Here is a 13804-nt window from a genome sequence, read left to right as displayed (position 1 = left end):
TCGTAACTCTTAACTCAGATCTTACCCTCATCGTAATTATAACTCAGATCTTATCCTCATCGTAATTTGAACTGAGATCTTATCCTCATCGTTATTCTTAACTCAGATCTTACCCTCATTGTTATTTTAACTTAAATCTTATCCACATCGTAACTCTTAACTCAGATCTTATCCTCATCGTTACTCTTTACTCAGATCTTACCCTCATCGTTATTTTAACTCAGATCTTACCCTCATCGTAATTTTAACTCAGATCTTACCCTCATCGTAATTATAACTCAGATCTTACACTCATCGTAATTTTAACTGAGATCTTATCCTCATCGTTACTCTTAACTCAGATCTAACCCTCATCGTTATTTTAAATCAGATCTTATCCACATCGTAACTCTTAACTCAGATCTTACTCTCATCGTAATTTTAACTCAGATCTTACCCTCATCGTTATTTTAACTAAAATCTTATCCTCATCGCAACTCTTAACTCAGATTTTACCCTCATCGTAACTTTTAACTCAGATCTTATCCTCATCGTAACTCTTAACTCAGATCTTATCGTCATCGTAACTTTTATCTCAGATCTTACCCTCATCGTAATTTTAACTCAGATCTTACCCTCATCGTAATTTTAACTCAAATCTTATCGTCATCGTTACTCTTAACTCAGATCTTACCCTCATCGTTATTTTAACTAAGATCTTATCCTCATCGTAACTCTTACCTCAGATCTTACCCTTATCGATACTAAAAACTCAGATCTTACCCTTATCGATACTATAAACTCAGATCTTACCATCATCGTAATTTTAACTCTGATCTCATACTCATCGTTACTCTTAACTCAGATCTTACCCTCATCGTTATTTTAACTCAAATCTTATCCACATCGTAACTCTTAACTCAGATCTTATCCTCATCGTTACTCTTAACTCAGATCTTACCCTCATCGTTCTTTTAACTCAGATCTTACCCTCATCGTAATTTTAACTCAGATCTTACCCTCATCGTAATTTTAACTCAGATCTTACCCTCATCGTTATTTTAACTCAGATCTTACCCTCATCGTAATTTTAACTCAGATCTTACCCTCATCGTAACTCTTAACTCAGATCTTACCCTCATCGTAATTATAACTCAGATCTTATCCTCATCGTAATTTTAACTGAGATCTTATCCTCATCGTTATTCTTAACTCAGATCTTACCCTCATTGTTATTTTAACTTAAATCTTATCCACATCGTAACTCTTAACTCAGATCTTATCCTCATCGTTACTCTTTACTCAGATCTTACCCTCATCGTTATTTTAACTCACATCTTACCCTCATCGTAATTTTAACTCAGATCTTACCCTCATCGTAATTTTAACTCAAATCTTATCGTCATCGTTACTCTTAACTCAGATCTTACCCTCATTGTTATTTTAACTCAGATCTTATCCTCATCGGAACTTTTAACTCAGATCTTACCCTCATCGTTATTTTAACTCAGATCCTACCCTCATCGTTATTTTAACTCAGATCTTATCCACATCGTAACTCTTAACTCAGATCTTATCCTCATTGTAACTTTTAACTCAGATCTTAGCCTCATCGTTATTTTAACTCAGATCTCATACTCATCGTAACTCTTAACTCAGATCTTACCCTCATCGTTATTTTAACTCAGATCTTATCCACATCGTAACTCTTAACTCAGATCTTATCCTCATTGTAACTTTTAACTCAGATCTTACCCTCATCGTAATTTTAACTCAGATCTTATCGTCATCGTTACTCTTAACTCAGATCTTACCCTCATTGTTATTTTAACTCAGATCTTATCCTCATCGGAACTTTTAACTCAGATCTTACCCTCATCGTTATTTTAACTCAGATCCTACCCTCATCGTTATTTTAACTCAGGTCTTATCCTCATCATAACTCTTTACTCAGATCTAACCCTCATCGTAACTCTAAACTCAGATCTTAGCCTCATCGTTTTTTTAACTAAGATCTTATCCTCATCGTAACTCTTACCTCAGATCTTACCCTTATCGATACTATAAACTCAGATCTTACCCTTATCGATACTATAAACTCAGATCTTACCATCATCGTAATTTTAACTCTGATCTCATACTCATCGTTACTCTTAACTCAGATCTTACCCTCATCGTTATTTTAACTCAAATCTTATCCACATCGTAACTCTTAACTCAGATCTTATCCTCATCGTTACTCTCAACTCAGATCTTACCCTCATCGTTATTTTAACTCAGATCTTACCCTCATCGTAATTTTAACTCAGATCTTACCCTCATCGTTATTTTAACTCAGATCTTACCCTCATCGTTATTTTAACTCAGATCTTACCCTCATCGTAATTTTAACTCAGATCTTACCCTCATCGTAACTCTTAACTCAGATCTTACCCTCATCGTAATTATAACTCAGATCTTATCCTCATCGTAATTTTAACTGAGATCTTATCCTCATCGTTATTCTTAACTCAGATCTTACCCTCATTGTTATTTTAACTTAAATCTTATCCACATCGTAACTCTTAACTCAGATCTTATCCTCATCGTTACTCTTTACTCAGATCTTACCCTCATCGTTATTTTAACTCAGATCTTACCCTCATCGTAATTTTAACTCAGATCTTACCCTCATCGTAATTTTAACTCAAATCTTATCGTCATCGTTACTCTTAACTCAGATCTTACCCTCATTGTTATTTTAACTCAGATCTTATCCTCATCGGAACTTTTAACTCAGATCTTACCCTCATCGTTATTTTAACTCAGATCCTACCCTCATCGTTATTTTAACTCAGGTCTTATCCTCATCATAACTCTTTACTCAGATCTAACCCTCATCGTAACTCTAAACTCAGATCTTAGCCTCATCGTTATTTTAACTCAGATCTCATACTCATCGTAACTCTTAACTCAGATCTTACCCTCATCGTAATTATAACTCAGATCTTATCCTCATCGTAATTTTAACTGAGATCTTATCCTCATCGTTATTCTTAACTCAGATCTTACCCTCATTGTTATTTTAACTTAAATCTTATCCACATCGTAACTCTTAACTCAGATCTTATCCTCATCGTTACTCTTTACTCAGATCTTACCCTCATCGTTATTTTAACTCAGATCTTACCCTCATCGTAATTTTAACTCAGATCTTACCCTCATCGTAATTTAAACTCAAATCTTATCGTCATCGTTACTCTTAACTCAGATCTTACCCTCATTGTTATTTAAACTCAGATCTTATCCTCATCGGAACTTTTAACTCAGATCTTACCCTCATCGTTATTTTAACTCAGATCCTACCCTCATCGTTATTTTAACTCAGATCTTATCCACATCGTAACTCTTAACTCAGATCTTATCCTCATTGTAACTTTTAACTCAGATCTTAGCCTCATCGTTATTTTAACTCAGATCTCATACTCATCGTAACTCTTAACTCAGATCTTACCCTCATCGTTATTTTAACTCAGATCTTATCCACATCGTAACTCTTAACTCAGATTTTATCCTCATTGTAACTTTTAACTCAGATCTTACCCTCATCGTAATTTTAACTCAAATCTTATCGTCATCGTTACTCTTAACTCAGATCTTACCCTCATTGTTATTTTAACTCAGATCTTATCCTCATCGGAACTTTTAACTCAGATCTTACCCTCATCGTTATTTTAACTCAGATCCTACCCTCATCGTTATTTTAACTCAGGTCTTATCCTCATCATAACTCTTTACTCAGATCTAACCCTCATCGTAACTCTAAACTCAGATCTTAGCCTCATCGTTATTTTAACTCAGATCTCATACTCATCGTAACTCTTAACTCAGATCTTACCCTCATCGTAATTATAACTCAGATCTTATCCTCATCGTAATTTTAACTGAGATCTTATCCTCATCGTTATTCTTAACTCAGATCTTACCCTCATTGTTATTTTAACTTAAATCTTATCCACATCGTAACTCTTAACTCAGATCTTATCCTCATCGTTACTCTTTACTCAGATCTTACCCTCATCGTTATTTTAACTCAGATCTTACCCTCATCATAATTTTAACTCAGATCTTACCCTCATCGTAATTTTAACTCAAATCTTATCGTCATCGTTACTCTTAACTCAGATCTTACCCTCATTGTTATTTTAACTCAGATCTTATCCTCATCGGAACTTTTAACTCAGATCTTACCCTCATCGTTATTTTAACTCAGATCCTACCCTCATCGTTATTTTAACTCAGGTCTTATCCTCATCATAACTCTTTACTCAGATCTAACCCTCATCGTAACTCTAAACTCAGATCTTAGCCTCATCGTTATTTTAACTCAGATCTCATACTCATCGTAACTCTTAACTCAGATCTTACCCTCATCGTAATTATAACTCAGATATTATCCTCATCGTAATTTTAACTGAGATCTTATCCTCATCGTTATTCTTAACTCAGATCTTACCCTCATTGTTATTTTAACTTAAATCTTATCCACATCGTAACTCCTAACTCAGATCTTATCCTCATCGTTACTCTTTACTCAGATCTTACCCTCATCGTTATTTTAACTCAGATCTTACCCTCATCGTAATTTTAACTCACATCTTACCCTCATCGTAATTTTAACTCAAATCTTATCGTCATCGTTACTCTTAACTCAGATCTTACCCTCATTGTTATTTTAACTCAGATCTTATCCTCATCGGAACTTTTAACTCAGATCTTACCCTCATCGTTATTTTAACTCAGATCCTACCCTCAACGTTATTTTAACTCAGATCTTATCCACATCGTAACTCTTAACTCAGATCTTATCCTCATTGTAACTTTTAACTCAGATCTTAGCCTCATCGTTATTTTAACTCAGATCTCATACTCATCGTAACTCTTAACTCAGATCTTACCCTCATCGTTATTTTAACTCAGATCTTATCCACATTGTAATTTTAACTCAGATCTTATCGTCATCGTAACTCTTAACTCAGATCTTATCCTCATCGGAACTTTTAACTCAGATCTTACCCTCATCGTTATTTTAACTCAGATCCTACCCTCATCGTTATTTTAACTCAGATCTTATCCACATCGTAACTCTTAACTCAGATCTTATTCTAATTGTAACTTTTAACTCAGATCTTACCCTCATCGTAATTTTAACTCAGATCTTATCGTCATCGTAACTCTTAACTCAGATCTTATCCTCATCGGAACTTTTAACTCAGATCTTACCCTCATCGTTATTTTAACTCAGATCCTACCCTCATCGTTATTTTAACTCAGATCTTATCCACATCGTAACTCTTAACTCAGATCTTTTCCTCATTGTAACTTTTAACTCAGATCTTAGCCTCATCGTTATTTTAACTCAGATCTCATACTCATCGTAACTCTTAACTCAGATCTTATCCTCATTGTAATTTTAACTCAGATCTTATCGTCATCGTAACTCTTAACTCAGATCTTATCCTCATCGGAACTTTTAACTCAGATCTTACCCTCATCGTTATTTTAACTCAGATCCTACCCTCATCGTTATTTTAACTCAGATCTTATCCACATCGTAACTCTTAACTCAGATCTTATTCTAATTGTAACTTTTAACTCAGATCTTACCCTCATCGTAATTTTAACTCAGATCTTATCGTCATCGTAACTCTTAACTCAGATCTTATCCTCATCGGAACTTTTAACTCAGATCTTACCCTCATCGTTATTTTAACTCAGATCCTACCCTCATCGTTATTTTAACTCAGATCTTATCCACATCGTAACTCTTAACTCAGATCTTTTCCTCATTGTAACTTTTAACTCAGATCTTAGCCTCATCGTTATTTTAACTCAGATCTCATACTCATCGTAACTCTTAACTCAGATCTTACCCTCATCGTTATTTTAACTCAGATCTCATACTCATCGTAACTCTTAACTCAGATCTTACCCTCATCGTAATTATAACTCAGGTCTTATCCTCATCGTAATTTTAACTGAGATCTTATCCTCATCGTTATTCTTAACTCAGATCTTACCCTCATTGTTATTTAAACTTAAATCTTATCCACATCGTAACTCTTAACTCAGATCTTATCCTCATCGTTACTCTTTACTCAGATCTTACCCTCATCGTTATTTTAACTCAGATCTTACCCTCATCGTAATTTTAACTCAGATCTTACCCTCATCGTAATTTTAACTCAAATCTTATCGTCATCGTTACTCTTAACTCAGATCTTACCCTCATTGTTATTTTAACTCAGATCTTATCCTCATCGGAACTTTTAACTCAGATCTTACCCTCATCGTTATTTTAACTCAGATCTTATCCACATCGTATTTCTTAACTCAGATCTTATCCTCATTGTAACTTTTAACTCAGATCTTAGCCTCATCGTTATTTTAACTCAGATCTCATACTCATCGTAACTCTTAACTCAGATCTTACCCTCATCGTTATTTTAACTCAGATCTTATCCACATCGTAACTCTTAACTCAGATCTTATCCTCATTGTAATTTTAACTCAGATCTTATCGTCATCGTAACTCTTAACTCAGATCTTATCCTCATCGGAACTTTCAACTCAGATCTTACCCTCATCGTTATTTTAACTCAGATCCTACCCTCATCGTTATTTTAACTCAGATCTTATCCACATCGTAACTCTTAACTCAGATCTTATCCTCATTGTAACTTTTAACTCAGATCTTACCCTCATCGTAATTTTAACTCAGATCTTATCGTCATCGTAACTCTTAACTCAGATCTTATCCTCATCGGAACTTTTAACTCAGATCTTACCCTCATCGTTATTTTAACTCAGATCCTACCCTCATCGTTATTTTAACTCAGATCTTATCCACATCGTAACTCTTAACTCAGATCTTATCCTCATTGTAACTTTTAACTCAGATCTTAGCCTCATCGTTATTTTAACTCAGATCTCATACTCATCGTAACTCTTAACTCAGATCTTACCCTCATCGTTATTTTAACTCAGATCTTATCCACATCGTAACTCTTAACTCAGATCTTATCCTCATTGTAACTTTTAACTCAGATCTTACCCTCATCGTTATTTTAACTCAGATCCTACCCTCATCGTTATTTTAACTCAGATCTTATCCACATCGTAACTCTTAACTCAGATCTTATCCTCATTGTAACTTTTAACTCAGATCTTAGTCTCATCGTTATTTTAACTCAGATCTCATACTCATCGTAACTCTTAACTCAGATCTTACCCTCATCGTTATTTTAACTCAGATCTTATCCACATCGTAAATCTTAACTCAGATCTTATCCTCATTGTAACTTTTAACTCAGATCTTAGCCTCATCGTTATTTTAACTCAGATCTCATACTCATCGTAACTCTTAACTCAGATCTTACCCTCATCGTTATTTTATCTCAGATCTTATCCACATCGTAACTCTTAACTCAGATCTTATCCTCATAGTAACTCTTTACTCAGATCTTACCCTCATCGTAACTTTTAACTCAGATCTTATCCTCATCGTAACTCTTAACTCACATCTTATCCTTATCGTTTTTGTTAATTCAGTTCTTATCCTCATCGTTACTCTTAACTAAGATCTTATCCTCATCGTAACTCTTAACTCAGACCTTACCCTCATCGTTATTTTAACTAAAACCTTATCCTCATCGTAACTCTTAACTCAGATCTTACCCTCATCGTAACTCTTAACTCAGATCTTACGCTCATTGTAATTTTAACTCAGATCTTATCCTCATCGGAACTCTTAACTCAGATCTTACCCTCATCGTTATTTTAACTCAGATCTCATACTCATCGTAACTCTTATCTCAGATCTTATCCTCATCGTTACTCTTATTTCAGATCATACTCTTACCGTTATTTTAACTCAGATCTTATCCTCATCGTTATTTTAACTAAAATCTTATCCTCATCGTAACTCTTAACTCAGATTTTACCCTCATCGTAACTCTTAACTCAGATCTTACCCTCATCGTAATTTTAACTCAAATCTTATCGTCATCGTTACTCTTAACTCAGATCTTACCCTCATTGTTATTTTAACTCAGATCTTTTCCTCATCGGAACTTTTAACTCAGATCTTACCCTCATCGTTATTTTAACTCAGATCCTACCCTCATCGTTATTTTAACTTAGGTCTTATCCTCATCATAACTCTTTACTCAGATCTAACCCTCATCGTAACTCTAAACTCAGATCTTAGCCTCATCGTTATTTTAACTCAGATCTCATACTCATCGTAACTCTTAACTCAGATCTTACCCTCATCGTTATTTTAACTCAGATCTTATCCACATCGTAACTCTTAACTCAGATCTTATCCTCATTGTAATTTTAACTCAGATCTTATCGTCATCGTAACTCTTAACTCAGATCTTATCCTCATCGGAACTTTTAACTCAGATCTTACCCTCATCGTTATTTTAACTCAGATCCTACCCTCATCGTTATTTTAACTCAGATCTTATCCACATCGTAACTCTTAACTCACATCTTATCCTCATCGTTTTTGTTAATTCAGTTCTTATCCTCATCGTTACTCTTAACTAAGATCTTAGACTCATCGTAACTCTTAACTCAGACCTTACCCTCATCGGTATTTTAACTAAAACCTTATCCTCATCGTAACTCTTAACTCAGATCTTACCCTCATCGTAACTCATAACTCAGATCTTACGCTCATTGTAATTTTAACTCAGATCTTATCCTCATCGGAACTCTTAACTCAGATCTTACCCTCATCGTTATTTTAACTCAGATCTCATACTCATCGTAACTCTTATCTCAGATCTTATCCTCATCGTTACTCTTATTTCAGATCATACTCTTACCGTTATTTTAACTCAGATCTTACCCTCATCGTAATTATAACTCAGATCTTATCCTCATCGTAATTTTAACTGAGATCTTATCCTCATCGTTATTCTTAACTCAGATCTTACCCTCATTGTTATTTTAACTTAAATCTTATCCACATCGTAACTCTTAACTCAGATCTTATCCTCATCGTTACTCTTTACTCAGATCTTACCCTCATCGTTATTTTAACTCAGATCTTACCCTCATCGTAATTTTAACTCAGATCTTACCCTCATCGTTATTTTAACTCAAATCTTATCGTCATCGTTACTCTTAAATCAGATCTTACCCTCATTGTTATTTTAACTCAGAATCCTCATCGGAACTTTTAACTCAGATCTTACCCTCATCGTTATTTTAACTCAGATCCTACCCTCATCGTTATTTTAACTCAGATCTTATCCACATCGTAACTCTTAACTCAGATCTTATCCTCATTGTAACTTTTAACTCAGATCTTAGCCTCATCGTTATTTTAACTCAGATCTCATACTCATCGTAACTCTTAACTCAGATCTTACCCTCATCGTTATTTTAACTCAGATCTTATCCACATCGTAACTCTTAACTCAGATCTTATCCTCATTGTAATTTTAACTCAGATCTTATCGTCATCGTAACTCTTAACTCAGATCTTATCCTCATCGGAACTTTAAACTCAGATCTTAGCCTCATCGTTATTTTAACTCAGATCTCATACTCATCGTAACTCTTAACTCAGATCTTACCCTCATCGTTATTTTAACTCAGATCTCATACTCATCGTAACTCTTAACTCAGATCTTACCCTCATCGTAATTTTATCTAAGATCTTACCCTCATCGTAATTTTAACTCAAATCTTATCGTCATCGTTACTCTTAACTCAGATATTATCCTCATTGTTATTTTAACTCAGATCTTATCCTCATCGGAACTTTTAACTCAGATCTTACCCTCATCGTTATTTTAACTCAGATCCTACCCTCATCGTTATTTTAACTCAGATCTTATCCACATCGTAACTCTTAACTCAGATCTTATCCTCATTGTAACTTTTAACTCCGATCTTAGCCTCATCGTTATTTTAACTCAGATCTCATACTCATCGTAACTCTTAACTCAGATCTTACCCTCATCGTTATTTTAACTCAGATCTTATCCACATCGTAACTCTTAACTCAGATCTTCTCCTCATTGTAACTTTTAACTCAGATCTTACCCTCATCGTAATTTTAACTTAAATCTTATCGTCATCGTTACTCTTAACTCAGATCTTACCCTCATTGTTATTTTAACTCAGATCTTATCCTCATCGGAACTTTTAACTCAGATCTTACCCTCATCGTTATTTTAACTCAGATCCTACCTTCATCGTTATTTTAACTCAGGTCTTATCCTCATCATAACTCTTTACTCAGATCTAACCCTCATCGTAACTCTAAACTCAGATCTTAGCCTCATCGTTATTTTAACTCAGACCTCATACTCATCGTAACTCTTAACTCAGATCTTACCCTCATCGTAATTATAACTCAGATCTTATCCTCATCGTAATTTTAACTGAGATCTTATCCTCATCGTTATTCTTAACTCAGATCTTACCCTCATTGTTATTTTAACTTAAATCTTATCCACATCGTAACTCTTAACTCAGATCTTATCCTCATCGTTACTCTTTACTCAGATCTTACCCTCATCGTTATTTTAACTCAGATCTTACCCTCATCGTAATTTTAACTCAGATCTTACCCTCATCGTAATTTTAACTCAAATCTTATCGTCATCGTTACTCTTAACTCAGATCTTACCCTCATTGTTATTTTAACTCAGATCTTATCCTCATCGGAACTTTTAACTCAGATCTTACCCTCATCGTTATTTTAACTCAGATCCTACCCTCATCGTTATTTTAACTCAGATCTTATCCACATCGTAACTCTTAACTCAGATCTTATCCTCATTGTAACTTTTAACTCAGATCTTAGCCTCATCGTTATTTTAACTCAGATCTCATACTCATCGTAACTCTTAACTCAGATCTTACCCTCATCGTAATTATAACTCAGATCTTATCCTCATCGTAATTTTATCTGAGATCTTATCCTCATCGTTATTCTTAACTCAGATCTTACCCTCATTGTTATTTTAACTTAAATCTTATCCACATCGTAACTCTTAACTCAGATCTTATCCTCATCGTTACTCTTTACTCAGATCTTACCCTCATCGTTATTTTAACTCAGATCTTACCCTCATCGTAATTTTAACTCAGATCTTACCCTCATCGTAATTTTAACTCAAATCTTATCGTCATCGTTACTCTTAACTCAGATCTTACCCTCATTGTTATTTTAACTCAGATCTTATCCTCATCGGAACTTTTAACTCAGATCTTACCCTCATCGTTATTTTAACTCAGATCCTACCCTCATCGTTATTTTAACTCAGATCTTATCCACATCGTAACTCTTAACTCAGATCTTATCCTCATTGTAACTTTTAACTCAGATCTTAGCCTCATCGTTATTTTAACTCAGATCTCATACTCATCGTAACTCTTAACTCAGATCTTACCCTCATCGTTATTTTAACTCAGATCTTATCCACATCGTAACTCTTAACTCAGATCTTATCCTCATTGTAATTTTAACTCAGATCTTATCGTCATCGTAACTCTTAACTCAGATCTTATCCTCATCGGAACTTTTAACTCAGTTCTTACCCTCATCGTTATTTTAACTCAGATCCTACCCTCATCGTTATTTTAACTCAGATCTTATCCACATCGTAACTCTTAACTCAGATCTTATCCTCATTGTAACTTTTAACTCAGATCTTACCCTCATCGTAATTTTAACTCAGATCTTACCCTCATCGTAACTCTTAACTCAGATCTTATCCTCATCGGAACTTTTAACTCAGATCTTACCCTCATCGTTATTTTAACTCAGATCCTACCCTCATCGTTATTTTAACTCAGATCTTATCCAAATCGTAACTCTTAACTCAGATCTTATCCTCATTGTAACTTTTAACTCAGATCTTAGCCTCATCGTTATTTTAACTCAGATCTCATACTCATCGTAACTCTTAACTCAGATCTTACCCTCATCGTTATTTTAACTCAGATCTTATCCATATCGTAACTCTTAACTCAGATCTTATCCTCATTGTAACTTTTAACTCAGATCTTACCCTCATCGTTATTTTAACTCAGATCCTACCCTCATCGTTATTTTAACTCAGATCTTATCCACATCGTAACTCTTAACTCAGATCTTATCCTCATTGTAACTTTTAACTCAGATCTTAGCCTCATCGTTATTTTAACTCAGATCTCATAGTCATCGTAACTCTTAACTCAGATCTTACCCTCATCGTTATTTTAACTCAGATCTTATCCACATCGTAACTCTTAACTCAGATCTTATCCTCATTGTAACTTTTAACTCAGATCTTAGCCTCATCGTTATTTTAACTCAGATCTCATACTCATCGTAACTCTTAACTCAGATCTTACCCTCATCGTTATTTTAACTCAGATCTTATCCACATCGTAACTCTTAACTCAGATCTTATCCTCATTGTAACTCTTTACTCAGATCTTACCCTCATCGTAACTTTTAACTCAGATCTTATCCTCATCGTAACTCTTAACTCACATCTTATCCTCATCGTTTTTGTTAATTCAGTTCTTATCCTCATCGTTACTCTTAACTAAGATCTTATCCTCATCGTTACTCTTAACTCAGACCTTACCCTCATCGTTATTTTAACTAAAACCTTATCCTCATCGTAACTCTTAACTCAGATCTTACCCTCATCGTAACTCTTAACTCAGATCTTACGCTCATTGTAATTTTAACTCAGATCTTATTCTAATCGGAACTCTTAACTCAGATCTTACCCTCATCGTTATTTTAACTCAGATCTCATACTCATCGTAACTCTTATCTCAGATCTTATCCTCATCGTTACTCTTATTACAGATCATACTCTTACCGTTATTTTAACTCAGATCTTATCCTCATCGTTATTTTAACTAAAATCTTATCCTCATCGTAACTCTTAACTCAGATTTTACCCTCATCGTAACTCTTAACTCAGATTTTACCCTCATCGTAATTATAACTCAGATCTTACCCTCATCGTAATTTTAACTGAGATCTTATCCGCATCGTTACTCTTAACTCAGATCTAACCCTCATCGTTATTTTAAATCAGATCTTATCCACATCGTAACTCTTAACTCAGATCTTACTCTCATCGTAATTTTAACTCAGATCTTACCCTCATCGTTATTTTAACTAAAATCTTATCCTCATCGCAACTCTTAACTCAGATTTTACCCTCATCGTAACTTTTAACTCAGATCTTATCCTCATCGTAACTCTTAACTCAGATCTTATCGTCATCGTAACTTTTATCTCAGATCTTACCCTCATCGTAATTTTAACTCAGATCTTACCCTCATCGTAATTTTAACTCAGATCTTATCCTCATCGTTAGTCTTAACTCAGATCTTACCCTCATCGTTATTTTAACTAAGATCTTATCCTCATCGTAACTCTTACCTCAGATCTTACCCTTATCGATACTATAAACTCAGATCTTACCCTTATCGATACTATTAACTCAGATCTTACCATCATCGTAATTTTAACTCTGATCTCATACTCATCGTTACTCTTAACTCAGATCTTACCCTCATCGTTATTTTAACTCAAATCTTATCCACATTGTAACTCTTAACTCAGATCTTATCCTCATCGTTACTCTCAACTCAGATCTTACCCTCATCGTTATTTTAACTCAGATCTTACCCTCATCGTAATTTTAACTCAGATCTTACCCTCATCGTAATTTTAACTCAGATCTTACCCTCATCGTTATTTTAACTCAGATCTTACCCTCATCGTAATTTTAACTCAGATCTTACC

Source organism: Leptidea sinapis, chromosome 27 (genome assembly GCF_905404315.1).
Source record: "Leptidea sinapis chromosome 27, ilLepSina1.1, whole genome shotgun sequence".
Taxonomy (NCBI): Eukaryota; Metazoa; Arthropoda; class Insecta; order Lepidoptera; family Pieridae; genus Leptidea; species Leptidea sinapis.
The sequence above is the reverse complement of the archived record's forward strand: the minus strand, read 5'-3'. Positions refer to the sequence as shown.